Source organism: Felis catus, chromosome D2 (assembly GCF_018350175.1).
Source record: "Felis catus isolate Fca126 chromosome D2, F.catus_Fca126_mat1.0, whole genome shotgun sequence".
Taxonomy (NCBI): Eukaryota; Metazoa; Chordata; class Mammalia; order Carnivora; family Felidae; genus Felis; species Felis catus.
Genome location: NC_058378.1, coordinates 19,211,500 through 19,231,646, shown reverse-complemented (window position 1 = coordinate 19,231,646; position 20,147 = coordinate 19,211,500). Strand labels below are relative to the sequence as shown.

Genomic DNA, 20,147 nt, shown 5'->3' with positions numbered 1-20,147 from the left:
CACGTCAGTGCACAGGACAACCCTGTGAGGTAGACTGTTGTCCCCACTTCACAGGTGAGGAAGCCAAGAGAAGTGATAGCATCAGGCTTAAAGGCAGGTAGACTCCAGGGTCCACGTCTGCTGCCCTCCCTGGGAATCTGGAGGTAAGAGGTCACAAAAGGCCTGGCATGTTGCCTCACTAGCCCTGCATCAGTGGGAGAGATGACAGAGGGCACGGTGGGGTGCACAGTGCCCCCGCTGCATCATGAGAGGGTTCAAAATATCTTCCAATAATACACTTCGAAGTCAGACGGTGGCTCAGCCAATCAGAAGGGCTGGGTTTACACTTCAAAACTTGTCCTGGCCCAGCGGCAGGGTTGGCCTCCGACCTTGTGGCATTTCTTTTTTTTTTAGGATTATTTAAATTCAAGTTAGTTAACGTTGGGTTTCGGGAGTAGAATTTAGTGATTTATCACTTACGTATAACACCGAGTGCTCATCCCAGCAAGTGCCCTCCTGAATGCATTTCTTTAAAGTCAGGCAATGTATTAACTGAGCTGAGGAATTCAGGGGTGGAACCAGACAGTTTCTAATACGTCATTGGCCCCTAAGATGTCAGTCATGTCCCCTGGGTCCTAGAACCACCGGAAGCAGACAATCTCCAAGGAAATGAAGAGAGAGAGACTTGGGGGGCCGGGGGGAGGGAGGGCACAGAGAGACCACAAGCATCAGAGAACACGTGAGTAAGAGGAGAAATGAAAACAAGAGAGAAGACAGAAAATAGAAGAGACTAAGAACACAGGGATATTTTTACAGTAAGACCTGTCTGCATGTGCATGAGTCTGCTGGGGCTGTCGTAACAAAGTACCACAGACGGGGTGGCTTAACCAACAGAAATCTATTGTCTCACAGCTCTGGAGGCTGGAAGTCCCAGACCCAGGTGTTGACAGGGGTTGCTTCCTTCAGAGGGCTGTAAGATTTGTTCCAGGGCTCTCCCTTACCTTCTGGTAGTTTGCTGGCAAACTTTGGTGTTATTTATCTTGTAGAAGCTTCACCTCAATCTCTGCCTTATTCTTCACATAGTGCTTGCTCTCCTTGTGTTTGTCTTGTATCCAGATTTCCCCTCTCTATATGGATGCCAGACATATTGGATTAGGCCACCCTAATGGCCTCATTTTAACTTGGTTACCTCTGTAAAGACTCTCTCCAAACAAATTCACATTCTAAGGTACTGAGGGTTAGGACTCAAACATCGTTTTGGAGGGACACAAGTCAGCCCATAGCAGCATGCATTTGCCTCACTTTTAAGAAGGGGTCTAAGCCTGTGACTTTTGAAGTACTTTTTAAAAAAAAATCCTTCGATACAAAAGGCCATACAGAGAAAGACAGATACCGTATGTTTTCACTCTTATGTGGATCCCGAGAAACTTAACAGAAGACCATGGGGGAGGGGAAGGAAAAAAAAATTTAGAGAGGGAGGGAGCCAAACCATAAAAGACTCTTAAAGACTGAGAACAGGGGCGCCTGGGTGGCGCAGTCGGTTAAGCGTCCGACTTCAGCCAGGTCACGATCTCACGGTCTGTGAGTTCGAGCCCCGTGTCAGGCTCTGGGCTGATGGCTCAGAGCCTGGAGCCTGTTTCTGATTCTGTGTCTCCCTCTCTCTCTGCCCCTCCCCTGTTCATGCTCTGTCTCTCTCTGTCCCAAAAATAAATAAACGTTGAAAAAAAAAAAAAAAAGACTGAGAACAATCTGAGGGTTGATGGGGGATGGGAGGGAGGGGAGGGGGGGTGATGGGCATTGAGGAGGGCACCGTGGGGATGAGCACTGGGTGTTGTATGGAAACCACTTTGACAATAAATTTCATATTAAAAAAAAATCCCTTGAAATCAATCAATCAGTTAATTGCCAACTGCTATCTATGGGATGTGTGTTTGAGTAGAAAGCAGTGAGGGTGTTGACCCTTTCACATGAAACCCAAATTTCTTGTGTGCTCCATTGCAAGACCCATACTCACAGAGGCAGACGCCTTGGAGCATCCCTTCTATTATCTGGCCAAGACCCATATTATAAAAACATTCTCTTCTCTCTCTCTCTCTCGCCTGCTTCTTCCACTGAGAGATGATGATGTTCCTATTCACTGAAGACTCAATGTCAGCAACAGCTGAAAGGCAAGAAAATTCTTTTACTTGGTGATATAAAATTCGGCTCCTTTGGAAGGGCAGTGTCAGGTGGTACTCGAGAGCCTGGACGCTGGTGCAGGACTTTCTGGGTTCAGGTCCCAGCTCCGCCATTTAGTCGTTATGTGATCTAGAGGAAATTCTCAAACTCGATAGCTCAGTTTCCCCACCTGGGATAAGGGGTGACAATAGCACCTCCCTCCTAGATTTGTGAAAATTATGTGATGTGGTATGAATACATAATATTAAATAGAGCCTGAAGCCCAGGAAGACCCACGTGAATACTTGCCCGTTAGTTAACAGTTAATGGTTACACTGTTTTGTTTGAAGTCAAATATAAACTTTCCCCCAGATACATTTTTAACCGTCTAAAGCCCACTGAAGATCGATCGGAAAGTACAGAAGAAGACAATATACAGAGGCAACAGATCTAGAAGTTTAGATTCAGATTCAGCAGAGGCTGGAGAAAGACAATAATCATGATTAGAAGGAGTCATCGCCAGCAACCAGTTCATGAGAAGGAAGCGGCAGCTCCCGCGTAAGCTTCATCAGGGACTGTGGGAAGGATGCCAAGGCACATGACAACAGACTGCCAACTAAGAAGCACTTAGAGGTGCGCATAAAGGTAAAAAAAAAAAGATCACGGTCATCAGGGAGGAGGATTGGGTGCTGGGAAGTACACTCAGGAAAAACACAGGGGCAGTCACAAGGGCCAAGGGGTTAATTTGCTTACCAGGCCCCCATCACCTCGTACCTGGGTTACTGCAATGGCCTCCTCGGTGACCTCCCTGCTCTGCCTTTATCACTGCCTCCTCTGCCCCCATTCTCCACACAACAGCCAGAGCGATCTTGTTAAAACGTAAGTCAAATCAGGGGCGCCTGGGTGGCCTAGTCAGTCGAGCATTCGACTCTTGGTTTCAGCTCAGGTCACAATCTCATGGTTCGTGAGCTCGAGTCCCACATCAGGCTCTGCACTGACGGGGGCAGAGCCTGCTTGGGATTCTCTCTTTCCCTGTCTCTCTCTGCGCCTCCCCCACTCACACTGTGTCTGTCTCTCTCAAACAAATAAATAAACTTAAAAATATACGTATTGGGGCACCTGGGTGGCTCAGTTGGTTAAGCGTCCGACTTCGGCTCAGGTCATGATCTCGCAGTCCGTGAGTTCGAGCCCCGCGTCGGGCTGTGTGCTGACAGCTCAGAGCCTGGAGCCTGTTTCAGATTCTGTGTCTCCTTCTCTCTCTGACCCTCCCCCCGTTCATGCTCTGTCTCTGTCTCAAAAATTAATAAACGGTAAAAAAAATTAATATATATATATTTAAAAAACCACATAAGTCAAATCACCTCACTCAGTAAAAACCAAAGTCCCTATAACGTCCTGCAAGGACCTCACATGACCTCTCCATTCCTTACCTCTCAAACACATCAAGCATGATCATGCCTTATACGAGTTTACTATTTCTGTGTAACAAATTACCACAAACTTAGTGGCTTAAAGTAACAAAAGTTTGTCCTACAGCTCTAGAGGTCACGAATCTAAATCGTTCTCACTGGGCTAAATCAAAAAGTTAGCAGAGCCAAGTTCCTTCTGAAGGTTGCAGGGGAGAATCCATTTCCTTGCCTAGGCCAAGTTCTAGAGGCCGCCGGCATTCCTTGGCGCATGGCCCTTTCTGCCATCTTCAAAACCAGTGGCACGATGTTCTCACACCTCCTTCACAGACTGACCCTCTTCCCTTCCTCTTGCAAAGGCTCTTGTGATCACATTGGGCCCACCTGGATAATTCAGGATAATCTCTCCGTCTCAGAATTATAAACTTAGTCACATCCACTAAGCCTCTTTTGCCATTAATGCAACATTTCCCGTTTTCTGGGCTTAGGGTGCGGACATTTTTGAGAGGCCATTATTCAGCCTACACACGCCTCAAGGCCTTAGCACTTGGAATATTCTTCATCCAGATATCCGCCTGGCTTACTTCCCTTAGGTATTACTCAAAAGGCACTTTCTTAATGAGGTCTGAACTATCTTTTTGAAATGTCTATACACATACTCTTACTCCTTATCTCCCTTTTCTGATTTCGTTTCTCTTTACTATATATTTTAGGAGTATATTTTATTATGTGAATTTACCACCTGGAATATAAACTCTATACGCAGTCAAGTTTTTGTTTGTTTTTTTTTTTTTTTTTTTTTTTTGATATAACATGGACATACACATCTATACCAAAAAAAAAAAAAAAGGCACTGAAAATGGCAACCACATGAGTAAATATATAAGATCATTTCTTCTTTTTTGAATCTCTCTAAAATCTAAGTAACCGCTTAAACATGAAAGATGCAATGTATTTTAGCACTTACATGTATTAGTAAAATGTAAAACATATGACAACAATAGCATAGAGTCTGTGTTGGGGGATGAAAATATGTTATTGTAGTGTATTTATACTACACATAAAATCGTATAATATCACATGATGGTAGACTGTAATAAGTTGAAGATATATGTTATAAACTTTAAGGCAACAACTTAAAAAGTTATAGGTAATAAGCCAACAGAAGAGTTAAAATGGAATTACAAAAAATATTCAATTAATCTGAAAGAAATCAAAATAGAAAAAAGAAATATAGAACAGATGGGAAAAATGGAAAACATCAAAACGATAGACTTACACTTAAAAATATAAAAATATAAAAATATGCCTGGGTGTCTCATTTGGTTGAGCATCCAACTTCAGACTAGGTCACGATCTCACAGTTCACAAGTTTGAGCCCCATGTAGGGCTCTGTGCTGATAGCTCAGAGCCTGCAGTCTGTTTCAGATTCTATGTCTCCCTCTCTCTCTGCCCCTCCCCAGCTTGTGCGCTCTCTCTCTCAAAAATAAATAAAAGCATTTAAAATTTTTTTAATTAAAAAATATGTATAGATAGATATATTGTATGTATAGGGGTATCTCTGTGGCTCAGTTGGTTGACTGTTCAACTTTGGTTCACATCACAATCTCAAAGTTCCTGAGTTCGAGGACCACATCAGGCTCTCTGCTGACAGTGTAGAGCCTCCTTCAGATCTTCTGTCCTCCTCTATCTCTCTGCCCCTTCCCTGCTTATGCTTGCTCTCTCTGTCTCAAAAATAAATAGACATTTAAAAAAATAAATCATATATAAAAAATAATATTACATGTAATGGTCCAAACATCCCAATTGAAAGGCAGAGATTGTCAGATTGAATAAAAAAGTAAGACCCAGCTACATATACAACTTACAGGAACATTCTTTAAAGACGTAAGTCAGTTAAAAGAAAAAAATATAAAAAGATATAGCATTCTAATACTGGTCAAATGAAAGTTGAAATGATTAAATTAATATCAGGCAAAATAGACTTCAGGGAAATTACCAGGAATAAAGAAGGTCATTTCCCAAGCATAAAGGGATCAATTTATCAAAAAGACATAACAATCTTAAACATTTATGTACCTAATAACAGAGCTTCAAAACACATGAGTACTGCAAAAACTCAAAAGAGGTACAAGGAGAAATAAACAAATCCGCAATTATAACCAAAGATGTTAGTATTCTTCTTCCAAAAATAGATAGAACAAGCAGACAAAATCACTAGGATACAAGGACTTGAGAAACATTATCACCCAACTCGAGATAATTGACATTTATAGAACACTCAACAAGAATAAAAAGTCTTTTAAGTACAGTTATCAAGAGAGATCTGGGCCGTAAAAGAAGCCTCAATAAATTGAAAAGGATTCAAATCGCACATTATATGTTCTATTCCCAGAATGGAATTAAACTGGCAAACAATAATAGTAAGCTCTCTGGAAAATCCCCAAATATTTAGAAACTAAAAATTATACTTTTGAATAACCCACATGTCAAGAAGAAATCAAATAGATATTTATAAATTACTTAAAACGGAATGGAAATGAAAACATGGCACTTCAAAATTTGTGGGATGCTACCAGAGTAATATTTAGAAATAGCACTAAATGCCTTAATCAGAAGGGAAGAAAGGTCTCAAATCAATGGCCATAGCTTTCAACTTTAAAAACCAGGGGGAAAGGAAATCGGATAAAACCAAAACTAAAGACAGGATAGAACAACATAAATTACAGTAGAAATCAACAAAACAGAAAACAGAAAAATAATAGTGAAAATCGATGAAATAAAAGCTGTTTCTTTGAGAGGACAATAAAACTGACAAAACTCTAGCTCAACAGATCAAGCAAAAGGGAAGGAAGACGCCATTTACTATTATCAGAAATGAGACAGGGACTATCTCTACAAATTCTACAGATATTCAAATGTCGACATTTTGTTAACAACTTTATGCCGATAAATTTGAACACTTACACGAAATGGATAAATTCTTTGAAATACACAAACTACCAAATCTCACTCAAGAAAAACTAATTACGTGGAATAGTCCCATTACTATCGAATAAATTGTATTTGTAGCTAAAAGCCTTCTCACAAAGAAATCTCTAGGCCCAGATAACTTCAGCAGTAACTTCTACCAAACATTTAATAAAGAAATAATACCAAATCTTACCCAGACACAGGCATTACAAGAAGAGAAATCTACAGATCACTGCCTTTCATAAACATAGAATTAGAAATTATAAACAAAGTTTGGGGTGCCTGGGTGGCTCCGTCGGTTAAGCGTCCAACCTCGGCTCAGGTCATGATCCCGCTGTTTGTGAGTTCGAGCCCTTGCCAGGGCTCTGTGCTGACAGCTCAGAGCCTGGCGCCTTCCTCGGATTCTGTGTCTCCCCGTCTCTCAGCCCCTCCCCTGCTCATGCTCTGTCTCTCTCTGTCTCTCAATAATAAATAAATGTTTTAAAAAATTTTTTAAAAAGAAATATAAACAAAATTTTAACAAATAAAATCCAATAATACAGAAAATGACCAAAAATAGAAAACCCTATATGATCTCAGTTGACATCGGAAAAAGCATTTGACAAAAATCTGACATCCATTCCTGATGATAACTCTTTTTTTTTTTTTAATTTTTTTTTTCGACGTTTATTTATTTTTGGGACAGAGAGAGACAGAGCATGAACGGGGGAAGGGCGGAGAGAGAGTGAGACACAGAATCGGAAACAGGCTCCAGGCTCTGAGCCATCAGCCCAGAGCCCGACGCGGGGCTCGAACTCCCGGACCGCGAGATGGTGACCTGGCTGAAGTCGGACGCTTAACCGACTGCGCCACCCAGGCGCCCCCATTCCTGATAACTCTTGGCAAACTAGGAATGGATGGGTATTTCCAACCTGGTAAAGGTTGTCTACAAAAAACTCCTACAACTAATATCACACTTAATGGTGAAAGACTGAATGCTTTTATCTGCGGGTAACTGGAATGAGGTACAAGTAGAAGACAAGCTATTGTCTTGGTACTGGACGCTAGAATAGTACGTGGAGGAAGTTGACTGTTTTGAACTGCATTGAAAACCTTTTTAGGGGGCGCCTGGGTGGCGCAGTCGGTTAAGCGTCCGACTTCAGCCAGGTCACGATCTCGCGGTCCGGGAGTTCAAGCCCCGCGTCGGGCTCTGGGCTGATGGCTCAGAGCCTGGAGCCTGTTTCCGATTCTGTGTCTCCCTCTCTCTCTGCCCCTCCCCCTTCATGCTCTGTCTCTCTCTGTCCCAAAAATAAAGAAACGTTGAAAAAAAAAATAAAAAAAAAAAAGAAAACCTTTTTAATAAGAGGAAATAATAAGCTCAGGGCAGTCATCTGCCAACTCAAATACGGTGGCCTTAAGGAGACTCTAGCCTCCGGCAGTCACAGGGCAGGCTAGGCTGAAAATCAGGCTTGGGATCAAACTGTAAACACAGCAGAGCCATAATGGTTACAGAGGAGACTGAATCCAGAGTCTGGATAGGTGTTCTAGGTCAAAGTCAAGGCCCCGATGAGAAAAAATAAATAAAAGTGGGACTCTGAGATCTGTAACAAGATTATTTGAATGGATGGGACGGAGAATTTGGAGCCTCTAGACTGTCCTGAATCCAGTGAACCATCAGAAACAGCCCAAATCTCCTCCCTAGAAAAGAATATTCCTTTGCCCGGAAATTGAGCAGCAAAAGACCTTCCTGAAGCACATGACTTGCATGATGATACTTGTTCTCCTCTAGATTTGCTCTTAGCTACCCTGATTGATTCCAGGACAAAAGTCACCTAAATGGGAAAATGTAGCCCATGTTCCAGGATAAAGTTTACATACCAAAGGAATTGCAGTCCTGGATCATCAGTACTGTCAAAAACTGGGAAACATGTGGGAATAATGTTGAGGCTAATGTGGGGTGAGGAGGCTTAGGCTGGGTAAGGGAGAATTTATTTGACACGCGAGTTGGGACTCAGTGTTCGGACAAGGACGCTTGGAGCCAGTCCCAAGAGTTTATTGAGATGCCTCTTTCATCATTTGACATAAAGAAAATCTACATATAAGGAGGCAATGATACCAATTTCCTTTTCACACGATCAAGGAAAGAATCAGTTAGCTCAAGGAGGTAAGAAGGTTAGAGCGGATTTACCCTACCAAGGAAGACCTGAGAAGACCTGAGATCAAGCTATTAATGATCCCCTAGTTAGAGGGGAGAAATATGGACACCGGGTGACAAAGAAAATTTTCCAAAGCCAACTCTCCTGCAAATACTGTCCACAGTAGAGGACAAGTTGTTGCAACTTGCACTAACATAGGAGGAACAGTGCTTGGTAGGGAGGGCGCTTCAGGTTTTAGAGGCTGCCAACATAGCACATGGGAACACTTCTCTGACCCACTTGTCAGGTGACACAGAAGGCTCCCAGTCTTGAGTGGGTCACTGAGCAAGAAGGAACCCCTGCAGCAGGTTCAGGCTGCTTGGACCATATAACTCACCAGATTCCGGAAGATTCCTTGATGCTGGAGGTATCTTTGATGGATTAAAAATTGTGACCGGGGTGGGGGGCGGCGGGGGGTTAGGAGATCTATAAGAGGGAAGTCATAGCACAGACCCCCTAGGGCTCTGGAACAAGGCCTCTGCCTCCTTTTTGTTGAAAACAGGCAGGAACACCCACCTGGGGGCCTCTCTTTTCTCCTTTCTTTATCTCCATCCTCCTCATTCTTCAAGGACCAGCCACTTTCCATTCTTTTATAAAGCCTCCTCTGATGACTCCAGTTCAAAGAAGCTTTTCACGCCTGTGAATTCCCATCATCCTTACATCCCAAACCACCTAGTCTTGAATTTGCTAATGGTTCTCTGTGGGAATCACAACTGGTGTGATTTAAGCATCTGTAGCAAAGGGGGGCGCCCAGGTGGCTCAGTCGGTTAAGGGTCCGACTCCGGCTCAGGTCATGATCTCGCGGTTTGTGAGTTTGAGCCCCGCGTCGGACTCTGGGCTGACGGCTCAGAGCCTGGAGCCTGTTTCCGATTCTGTGTCTCCCTCTCTCTGACCCTCCCCCGTTCATGCTCTGTCTCTCTCTGTCTCAAAAATAAGTAAACGTTAAAAAAAAAAATTTCTTTTAAAAGCATCTGGAGCAGAGCAGAGGAGAGGCCTTCGGCAGCGTTGATCAAAGCCCTCTGCCTGTATTAGTCGGCTGGGTCCGCGTAACAAAGTACCACAGACCTCGGGGCTTAAACCACAGGAATGTATCTTCTCACACTTCTGGAGGCTGCAAGGCCGGGATCAAGCTGTCGGCAGGGTCGGTTCCTGCTGAGGTCTCGCTCCTCGCCGTGCAGAAGACCATCTTCTCCCTGTGTCTTCACACGGCCTTCCCTCTGCTTGTGTACTCCTAATCTCCTCTTTTTTTTTTTTTTTTTGATTGTTTAGTTGTTTATTTTTGAGAGAGAGAGGGACACACAGAATTCAAAGCAGGTCCCAGGCTCTGAGCCGTCAGCGCAGAGCCTGACGCGGAGCTTGAATCCACGACCCGTGACATCGTGACCTGAGCCGAAGTCGGACGCTCAACCGACTGTCACCCGGACGCTCAACTCAGCCACCTGGGTGTCCCTCTCCTCTTTCTAGGAGGACCACAGTCACGGTGGATTAGCACCCACCCTAATAAGCTCGTGGTAACCCAACCCCCTGTTTAAAGGACCCGTCTCCAAATACAGTCACAGTCTGAGGTACTGGAGATTAAGACTTCAACATGGGGATTCGGGGGATGGGAGACACACACTTCAGGCCCTCCTGGTCTGACTCAGAACCACTCAAAGGTCATCGAAGGTCAGGAACCTTTGGGAGTGGAGCTGACCTACCTGCTCAACAGGGTCCCTTTTGTCCTTCCCACCCAGGCTCCTGTCTCATGGGCGGTGCCTTGAGGCAGACATGGAGTCGAATCGTGGCTCCTCCTCTTCTTAGAGTGGACACTTGCGAGTTTACTCAAGCTTCCTGGGCCTCAGTTTCCCCTCCAATGAAGTGAAGATGAGGCCATCTATGTCCCAGAGCCCCAAAGACAGCTAGTACAAAGAACCCAGCTCACAGGCAGTGCATGCCGTTCCCCGGCTGTTTCTTTGTCCCCAGGGCTGACTCCCCAGCCAACAAATGGCTGCTCATGACATTTGTGATGCTTACAAATATTTACATAGGATTTGGTTAACCTGCAAAATTTGACTTCAGCCTCAATAGGATTTTAACCTCCCAGGGGCAGCGCTCCCATCTGTCTGATTGTCCTCATGATTCCCCTGAGGACAGGACGTCGGGCAGATAGGCCTGGGGACTGGCTTGTGAAGGGGCATGCAGACTCTGAGGTCCCGCACTTCTGTCCCCTTGTCACCAGGCATTAACTTCTGTCCCCTTGTCACCAGGCATTATCTCAGCCGCCACAGACCCATCAGGGAAATCCGCCCTCCACCCCCTCCACCCCGTGGTGCCAGGCGGTCCTGCCTCAGACTTTCAAATCAGGCCATTACTAGCCTAGAAGCTTCATTGCTATTCACTGGGGCTTCGGTTTCTCCGCCCTTATCTAATCAACACACAAACCCAATCATTCAGCCAGTATTTACATAACCCTTCCCTCCAGAGCCTTCCGTCCTCCAGCTGCTCCCCTGGGCACAGAGCTCTGGTTTTACTTAATCAAGTGTCCCAGGTAACGAGCCGTCCGCCCGTTTGTGTTGGCAGTTTTCAAAGGTGAGGGCCGGATAAACAAGGAGCCTCTCTGCCGGAGCTGGGGCTCCGAGAACGGGGTGTCCTGAGCCCGCCAGAGAGAGCCTGTTACACAAAGTCCCTCCCTCCGTGTCCAGGACTCGCATGATCAGATCCCTGGCCGCAGCCCAGTCTTCCCTGAGGAAGCAACGCACGACAGATGAACAGGTACAGGTCACCGGGTCACCTTCCCCCACGGGACAGCTCCCAGCACATAACACCCGGGGCCCAAACTTCACACTGAGCTCTTCACACACAGTCTCTATCATTCTGGTTCACTAAGTTTGAGAACCACTAGGCTTCACGATCCCCAGGGTTGCCTTCCATCCTTGGACGTTCCCTGGCTTCGAGAGATTTTGATAAGAAGCGACATATTAGAGCCCCCCCCCCCCCACCCCGCCCCGGACTCCTCCCTCTTCCCTCGGTGACCATCCCTGTGTGCTCTCCGGAGCGTCTCCCCATCAATTCAGATGGGAGGACACCAGTCACCGCTGGGTAAGGCAGGCCCTAGACCAGCGCCTAGCTTCCTGCTGGAGCTGCGGGCCCTCAGACGGCCTGAGGGGAAGGGACCGGATTCTGCCTCCAGAAGGCTGAGGTGACAGGGCGGGGGATGGCAGAGGTGGGGCAGGGCTCATCCCATCACATGCGCGTTGGCACTTACCCACAATATCCTCCAGGCCTAAAGGCGGCGAGAAGACATTTCTGCTCTGCTCGAGGTCAACAACCCACCAGACTTCATTCCAACAGCCTGGGCTGACCTCTGACACCTATCTAAAGTGAAATCTGAAGGTGAAAAGGGGAGCTTTGGCGGGTGACTTTACAGGAGGCCCTCTCCTGCAGCACGTCCCCATGAGGAGTGCCCTCGGCCCTTCCCCCGTCTGAAAGGGTGTGTGCGAGTTCCAGAGGTGGCAGGTGTCCCGGCAGGGAGGCCTTTGGGGACCCTGGGCACTGGGAGAACTTGTGAGAGCAGCTAGGAGGTCCCGGGAGCTCTCCGTCCAAAAGCCCCGGGTGGACACATCGCAGGTGTAGCAATGCCCCAACAGCCACAGCTCCTGATCTGGGTCAGGCCATGGGGCCATGGTCAGCCACACCACTGAGGTGAAGACAAGAAATCCCAGGGGAGTCCACGTGGGCCAGAAGTGTAGAGAGGGAGACACAGGATCGGAAGCAGGCTCCAGGCTCCGAGCTGTCAGCACAGAGCTGGGCGTGGGGCTTGAACTCACAAGCTGCGGGATCATGACCTGAAGTCGAAGCCGGACTGCTCCGCGGGATATACAGCAAAGTTCCAGAGAATGGCAATGGAGGCCAGGGTCAAAGTGTTCTTTTGCCTGGAACTGTTCTCTGGGTTCATCTCCTGCAGGAAGCTCGCGGAGACCGAGGTCGAGGATACGATTCTGGATCCTGTGCAACAGGCACAGTTCCAAGCAACAGTTGCTCTAATTTCCCAACACACATGAAGCAATTTCTTTTAACTCATGAATTTGCAAAGCGGCAACATAATAAGGTGAATAGAATTGAATTCAGGCTATGGCATAAGTTATCGGTAGGTTATTAAACAATTACGTTAACCCTAAGTATAGAAAGCTATAGATGTACATCAACTTCAAACCCTGCACGCACGTAACTGCATTGTGAGACTATTACTAACGTCCATGGCCCTGCTCCTCAGCCAGTGGCCTGGCCCCGATTTGTCTGAGTGCTTCACTCTAGTCACCTGGCTCTGTATGTCACCACCTCTACGTCCCAAGCTAGTCCAGGCTAGCCTGAGTCGGACTTGTCTCCTCCCTGAGTCAGCAGGGACAGGTGACTGCAGAGATACTTCATCGCCCTCGCTCAGAGTTCAGCTGGAAAAGTGTAGAACCTTCCTACAAAAGGTAGGACTGCATCCTCAAAGCTGGATTGCTCTCTGGCCTCTGGCGGTCCCCTGTGCCTTTGCAAAGGATAAAAGGCCTGGACGTTGTGTTTCTTTGTACTTCCTGAGTGTTCCATGAACCCCTGTGACATGCTCACTGCTGGAGAAAAGCCTGTGATAGGAGGTGGTAGAAAGCGATTTCCAGATCTTGTGGGCACCCAGAAGGGGAAGTTGCCCCTTTCACTGAGGGATCCCTGGACACCCCTTGTGCCCATGATAAGCCTTCCTCTCCATGATGATTTCCGGTCTGTCTCTCAGTATCAAATCCCTCCACCCACCACCCCCAGGTATAAAGCCCAGAGCTAAAAAGCAACCACGAGGGACAAAATGCTGCCTCACCGAGGTTATGGGTTTACCATTTTCATGTTGACTGTGAAGTGTCTGAGACGCACAAAAGAATAAAATGGCTAGCCAGACTGCTTGAGGAATAATCCCAGAGAACCATACGTACCTATTAACTGGGTTTTAATAAGAAGTCCCCTTTGTTTTGTTTTGGCTGGTACTGTTTTCCTCTAATCTTTCTAAAATGTAAGCAAGCATCGTGGTATACAGGAAAATAAATGAGGTTGTTGGATGGGCACCGGGAGACCTGATGTTTTGTCCAGGTTCTATAATTCTCTAACCATGTCTCCCAGGACAAGAGTGCTCCAGGCCTGAGTCTCCTTGACTATAAAGCCAGGGAGCTGGATTAGATGATTTTCAATGCCCCTCCCGCAGTTGTGAATCTGTAGTTCACTTTCCTAGCAGATTAAGTTTAGGATAGAGGACCTTTGGTCATTGAGAGTGGTGCCACATGGCCCAGGAGCCCTGGGTGGGTGAAGGGGTGGGCAATGGATTTCCCGCCATGCCCAGAGGAAGTTGCCAGCTAGAGGGAGTTGGAGGTGGGGAAAGGGTGTCTAGTCCCAGGGGGTAGGGCTCTGGATTCTACCTCCCTTCAACCAGGGCCACCCCACTTACACTGTTTTATATTTTAAAATAGTAGATTAGCTCCTGTTTAACCAAGAAGTTATACTACAAGAGGCACCTGGGTGACTCAGTCAGTTGAGCATCTGACTCTTGATTTCAGCTCAGGTCATGATCTCACAGTTTTCTTTGTGGGTTCAAGCCTCACATTGGGCTTGGAATTCTCTCTCTCTCTCTCTCTCTCTCTCTCTCTCTCTTTCTCTCTCTCTGCTCCTTCCCCACTTGCTCTCGCTCAAAAATAACAATAATCATAATGATAATACAACTTAAAAAAAAGAAGTTACACTACAAAAAAATGGTGCATAAAGGACACTGATGTTGGAGATCTTATTCGAACAACTGAGAACCTGGAAATCACTCTTCCTTTCTTTGTTTACTAAATGCCTAACATGAGCTGGTTTTCTTATCAATTGCCCTTCCCTGCAAAAACAAACAAACATAAAAGTATAGTGTAAAAAAGATTTCAACCAATTGGGAGAATCTGCTCAGTTGTGATTCTAGCAGCTAGGGCCTTCTCTGTCAAGGCTAGCAGCATATTAAGGAGAGGCTGGGCTGCTTTCCACAGCAGCCTCTGGTTGCCCCATGGAAAAATGACATGCCCCGATGTAAGTAGAAATTTCTTTCAGCGGGGATTGCCTCCTGCTCCTGTTTTTTTCCAACAAAAACTAGGAGAAAACAATTTGTGCTTCTGCGTGAAACTCTGATATGCCTCCCTCGATAAGCATGCACTTCCTGAACTACACAGCACCTACCCCAGTGGCAATACCAGATAAAATGAGAAGTATTCACCGGACGTCTGAATGAAGATTTTGCTGATGCCCTGAAGACTTCCCTGTGTTATTTCTTTTCATTTCTCTCTTCTTCCTCCCTCTGGCCTCCTGTCACCTCTCACTGGAAACTGCTGCAAGGACCTGAGTCGTTAGAAATTCAGTCTCGGCAGCCTTTGTGCAAAGGCTTCTGGTAGAATCTTTTCTCTCAAAGAGCTTTAAAGCCGTTTGACTTAAAACCTAGAAAAAATGCTCCTTTCCTCTCCTCTCCAGTTCTTTCCAACTCTCTTGCACCCTGCAGCTGCCCTAAAGCCTTCCCACTCTCTGAATGTCTCATCCTTCACCCTGCTATCTCAATTACAGCCCCAAAACATGAGCCTGCCCAGATTGTCCATGAATCAACTCTTGATTATATACATGGACTTAACCTCTTGATCAGTCACCTTAAGCTTACACTTCCCTAGCAGATACCTCCAGAAGTTTAGTGGCTTCTAACATCCAAGGCTTAATTCTCATTCACGTCAGAGCCAAAAGGGTTGGCTTCAGCTTCAGCCTGCTCCAGGTTGCCAGGAATCCAGGATTGAAGGTGAAGTTGCAGCCCCTCCCTGGCACGTGCTGGTCTTACAGCAGAGGGAAAAGAGAGATGGTGTACCCACGAATGGCTCTTAAGTCTTCTACTCAGAGATGGCTCCATATTGATCATCCCATTCCAGAGCATTCCACAGGTAGGAGCCAGCAATGATCTCCAGATTCACTCTACGATGCAGTGGAAGGCTCATGGCAAAGGATCTGGGGATCGGTGACTGAAGACGGTCGCTTGGCCCAGAGGACTCAACTTGTCCATGTGGGCACTCTGCCCCAACCCACCCCATTCATCCATCTACCTGGGGTCTGGCTAGTTGTCAGAGAGTAAATCTGAGAGCAAACCAGACTCAACAACTGAAGACACGCACCCTTCTCTCAATAACTGAAATCCCATTTGCCCGAAACTAGTGGCAGGGACATTCTTTTACAGGCCAAGTTCTAGAAGCAGAGCAGGCTACTTAAGTGTTTGGCTGATCTACAGTCCAACTTTTCACTGGATTTTATGGGAAGCTGCTTTCATGGAGACGAAATAGAACAGTGGTCTGCAGTAAGCCAAGGAAGAGTTCCTTCAAAGCAACTGATTTATCCATTTTTGTCTCCATGCCACAGTTTTGTCATCCTTTACTCAGGAAAAAACATGCTAAGCAGTTCCATGAGACGGTTAAGGGAAAAATGATTGTGCAGCATTTTGGGGAAATGTATCAACAAGTGAAAATATCAGCAGATTTGCTGAAGAAGCAGGGAGGGCTGCCCTCTTCAGTTGAGGAGACAAGTCCTTGACAAAAGGGTTCGAAACTCCCTGATAAGCATTTTGTTGAAGAGGTTAAGTCTTTATCCTCTCCTGCCAAAATTAGAAAGCACCCTTTTTTTTGTCTGTAATAACAACTCTGGTGCTTAATCAGCAGTTGTGTAGGGAAAAAAAATTTGTGTACTTGAAGTCTGGTAGTCCTCCATATAAAGGACAGCTGAAAATTTCCAGAACGTCTCTGTCTAGGAAACACTTTCCTTTTTCCCTCTGACCAGATATCCTGAGTGGATCATCTGATCTTCACAGAAGGAAGAAAATGATACAAAGGAAGAGATTCCTTCCAATAAGGAAGCTTTGCCCAGGAGGTCACTGCAAGTGAGGTAGATGGAAAAGTAAATCACTCCCGTGCCATCCATGTTGCTGCAAATGGCCAAATTTCATTCTTTCTCATTGCCAAGTAGTATTCCATTGAACATATAAAGCACATCTTCTTCATCCATTCGTCAGTTGATGGACATTTAGGCTCTTTCCATCAGTTGGCTATTGTTGAAAGTGCTGCTATAAGCAGAGAAAGACAGATACCATATGTTTTCACTCATATGTGAATCCTGAGAAACTTAACAGAAGACCATGGAGGAGGGGAAGGGGAGAAAAAGAAGTTACAGAGAGGGAGGGAGGCAAACCATAAGAGACTCTTAAATACTGAGAACAAACTGAGGGTTGATGGGGGTTGGGGAGAGGGGAAAGTGGGTGACAGGCATTGAAGAGGGCACCTGTTGGGATGAGCACTGGGTGTTGTATGGAAACCAATTTGACAATAAATCATATTTAAAAAATAATAAATAAATAATACTGTTAAACTCTAAAAAAATAAAATAAAATGTTTGTTTTATATCAAAAAAAAAGGACAAGTAGATCACTCATGAGATGGAAAAGAGAGAGACAAAGACACACACACACACACACACACACACACACACACACGGAGGGAAGAGACAGACAGAGGGAGAGAGAAAGAGGCTTGTTAACCCTGCCTGGCTCTGCTTCTCAGAGATGCTCCAAGTGTCCACACAAGTTGAGCTCATACTCCACTGCCTGATACCTTCAGTAATGGCCGTCTCCAACGTAGCTGAATTTCTCCTCCCATTCTAGGATTGTGTAAGTTAAGATCATGGACAGGGGCACCTGGGTGGCTCAGTCGGTTGAGCGTCCGACTTCGGCTCAGGTCATGTTCTCACACTCTGTGAGTTCGAGCCCCGTGTCAGGCTCTGTGCTGACAGCTCAGAGCCTGGAGCCTGCTTCAGGTTCTGTGTCTCCCCCTCTCTCTGCCCCTCCCCTGCTCAGGCTCTGTCTCTCTCTGTCTCAAAAATAAATAAAAACATTTTTAAAAAATTGTTTAAAAAAAGATCGTGGACAGCTTATGGGCCTTGCCATATTCATCATGCAAGGTAACAGATAAACAAGGAGTAACATAATTATCACAACCTCACCTTCTAGCAGCAGTATGTTAATCAGAATCACAGCCTTCAGATGCTAATGCTATGACCTCCCACTTTTTCTAGGAACAAGCGAAATGAATGAGCCCAATTTGTAGCATGAAAATGTGAGGCAACTTCCGTAGATGGAGGCGCTTGGGAGGTGGATGGGAGCATCACTGCAAATGTGAAGCAGGAAAGACATCATTTCTTGGGCAATGAACTTCAGTGAAGCCTTATTATTAGGAAGGTTGTGTTTATGCCCCAGTGTCGATGCAGGTGGAGACAGGCCTGCAATAGAAGCAATGCTCCAATATGGAAGGCTATGAATACTCAATCTAATTTGATATAAAATCTCAAGTTGTTTTTGTCTTTCTTTTCCCACCTCACATGTGACACATTCTGGGATGGGCAGGAGGGAGAACAATCTTTCCCAGAAAGTGCACAACAAGCAGCTGTGTTTCTGAGTAGAGTCTCTTGACAGCAAAGAAGGGAGGAGTGATTTCTTCTGTTGCTAATGACTCATAATCTTGTTTTAAAGGCTCTTTCTGATTTGGTCATCATGGGTGTTTTGTGAAAGAAAACCCTGGAAGATGGCTTTAGTGTGCAGGAGAACAAAGGATCCAGGCAGAAGGTGAGGAAGGGACTGAGAAGTAGAGAGAGACTCCAAGGGACTCTGTGACCATGGCAAGAAAGAGGTCAGAGCACAACACTAACTCAGCATGTGCAGCAAGGGAAGGCCCATCTGGAGGAGTGCAGTTTGAATGCCCAGGAGCTCCTTCAACTCAGGGGTCTACACAAAGAGACCCAGACTTCACCTTGCCATCACAGTGCACCCCACCCAGCCTCATATCATGATCCTGGCTCCACACACCCCACACACAGGTTCATGCATGCATGCACACACCGTGATGCCAAAGAGTCTTCTGGCCTCATGCAGGGTGGTGGACAGCAGTTCAACCTGTGCTAGGTTGAGCTGAACAACATGTAGAATAGTAAGATATCAACACACCCCAGGAATCAGAATTCCCCAAAAAAAAAAAAAAAAAAGGGATTTTGTGATTATCTGTGGTAAAGCAAGTTTGAGGAAAACTATGTACCGTGATCTCTACCTAAGATCGTGTAATGTCATGGGAACCAGCTGCCAGATGGCTCCCAAAGATCACCTTCTTGTCTGGCAGATTGTCTGGGAGAAGGTGGCCCCCATGCCATGAGGACACACAAGCAGCGCTGTGGGGACACACACCTAGAGAAGAACTGGGAGCTCCCACCAATAACCAGCACCAACTTGCCAGTCAGGTGAGTGAGGCATCTTGGAAGTGGCTCCTCCATCCCCAGTCGAGCCTGCAGATGATGCAGCCCCACCCAACATCTTAACTGCCACTTTATGACAGACCCTGAGCCAGAACCACCCAGCCAAGTTGCCCACAAACTCCTGACCCACGGAAATTCTGGGCACCATTCGACATTTGCTGTTCTTAGTCACTAAGTTTTAAGGCAACTTGGTACATAGTGATAGACAATTACTACAAAAACGTATTAACATATTTTAATCTCAGAAGCTGTCCTGCATGTTTTTAACTGTATTTTGCTTTGTTTGACTAGTATTTTCTGAAGGCTTTAGTTATAAAACAGTTTCTTCAAAGAATGCTTTGTTAACATCTCAGGATATTAGAGTTTCACAGAGCATAGTTTGGGAAGATCCAGGCTAGCTGTGGTTGTTTTTATTAAATAAATTAACTCACATACACTTCATGCAATAGTTTAATGCCAGATAAATTATCTCTAATGAAAAATATTTGGGGGTGCCTGGGTGGCTCAGTCAGTTAAGCATCTGACTTCAGCTCAGGTCATGATCTCAGTTTGTGGGCCTATGTCGGGCTCTGTGCTGACAGCTTGGAGCTTGGAGCCCACTTGGGATTGTGCGCCTCCCTCTCTCTCTGCCCCTCTCCCACTCATGCTCTCTCTCTCTCTCTCTCTCTCTCTCTCTCAAAAATAATAAACATTTAAAAAATTTAGAAAAACATAGCTGAAGAAAAACTTAATTCTAATTTTAGAAGCAAAATATATGCATTTAGGTAGATCACCAATTAAAGGAATGCTAAAGAAAAATTTTGTCCAGTTAGCACTTTGAAAATAGAAAGGCTCTTCCAACTTCATCATTTTTTCATGTATTGGTATGTGTAAAATTGAATTTTATTTTTGTGGCTCTAAATTATCTATAAGATGTAAAAAATCCCTGGCCATTAAAAATGTTAACCCCAGTTACTGGTCAAAATAGGGCAACTGAGCTATTTGTTGTCTTAAATAATTTGGTGGTCTTAGAGGATGACCTTCATCCTGGAGAAGAGAGGCTAAAGAAAAAGTGACTTGCCAGAGCCCCCAGGTATTGGGAAAGTTAGGAGAGAAACACTGAGCCCCCATT

General features: G+C 45.5%; 2 long non-coding RNA genes across 4 annotated transcripts in view; one reads left to right on the top strand and one right to left on the bottom strand.

The window, feature by feature from the left end:
• The window catches only part of LOC102901323, an 85,410-nt gene that overhangs the window by 9,791 nt on the left and 55,472 nt on the right, over positions 1 to 20,147 (bottom strand). For 2 of the 3 annotated variants that reach the window (XR_006586929.1, XR_002146306.3), the window contains exon 3: positions 1,994 to 2,140. This is a non-coding gene — a long non-coding RNA (uncharacterized LOC102901323). Of the gene's footprint in view, positions 1 to 1,993; positions 2,141 to 10,386; positions 11,162 to 20,147 lie in introns of those variants that run through there. The other variant, XR_002146305.3, reaches the window with a different exon arrangement.
• LOC123380766 lies at positions 11,230 to 19,170 on the top strand. The gene is made up of 3 exons (XR_006586930.1): positions 11,230 to 11,440; positions 18,264 to 18,356; positions 18,904 to 19,170. It is a non-coding gene; the product is annotated as an uncharacterized LOC123380766 (long non-coding RNA).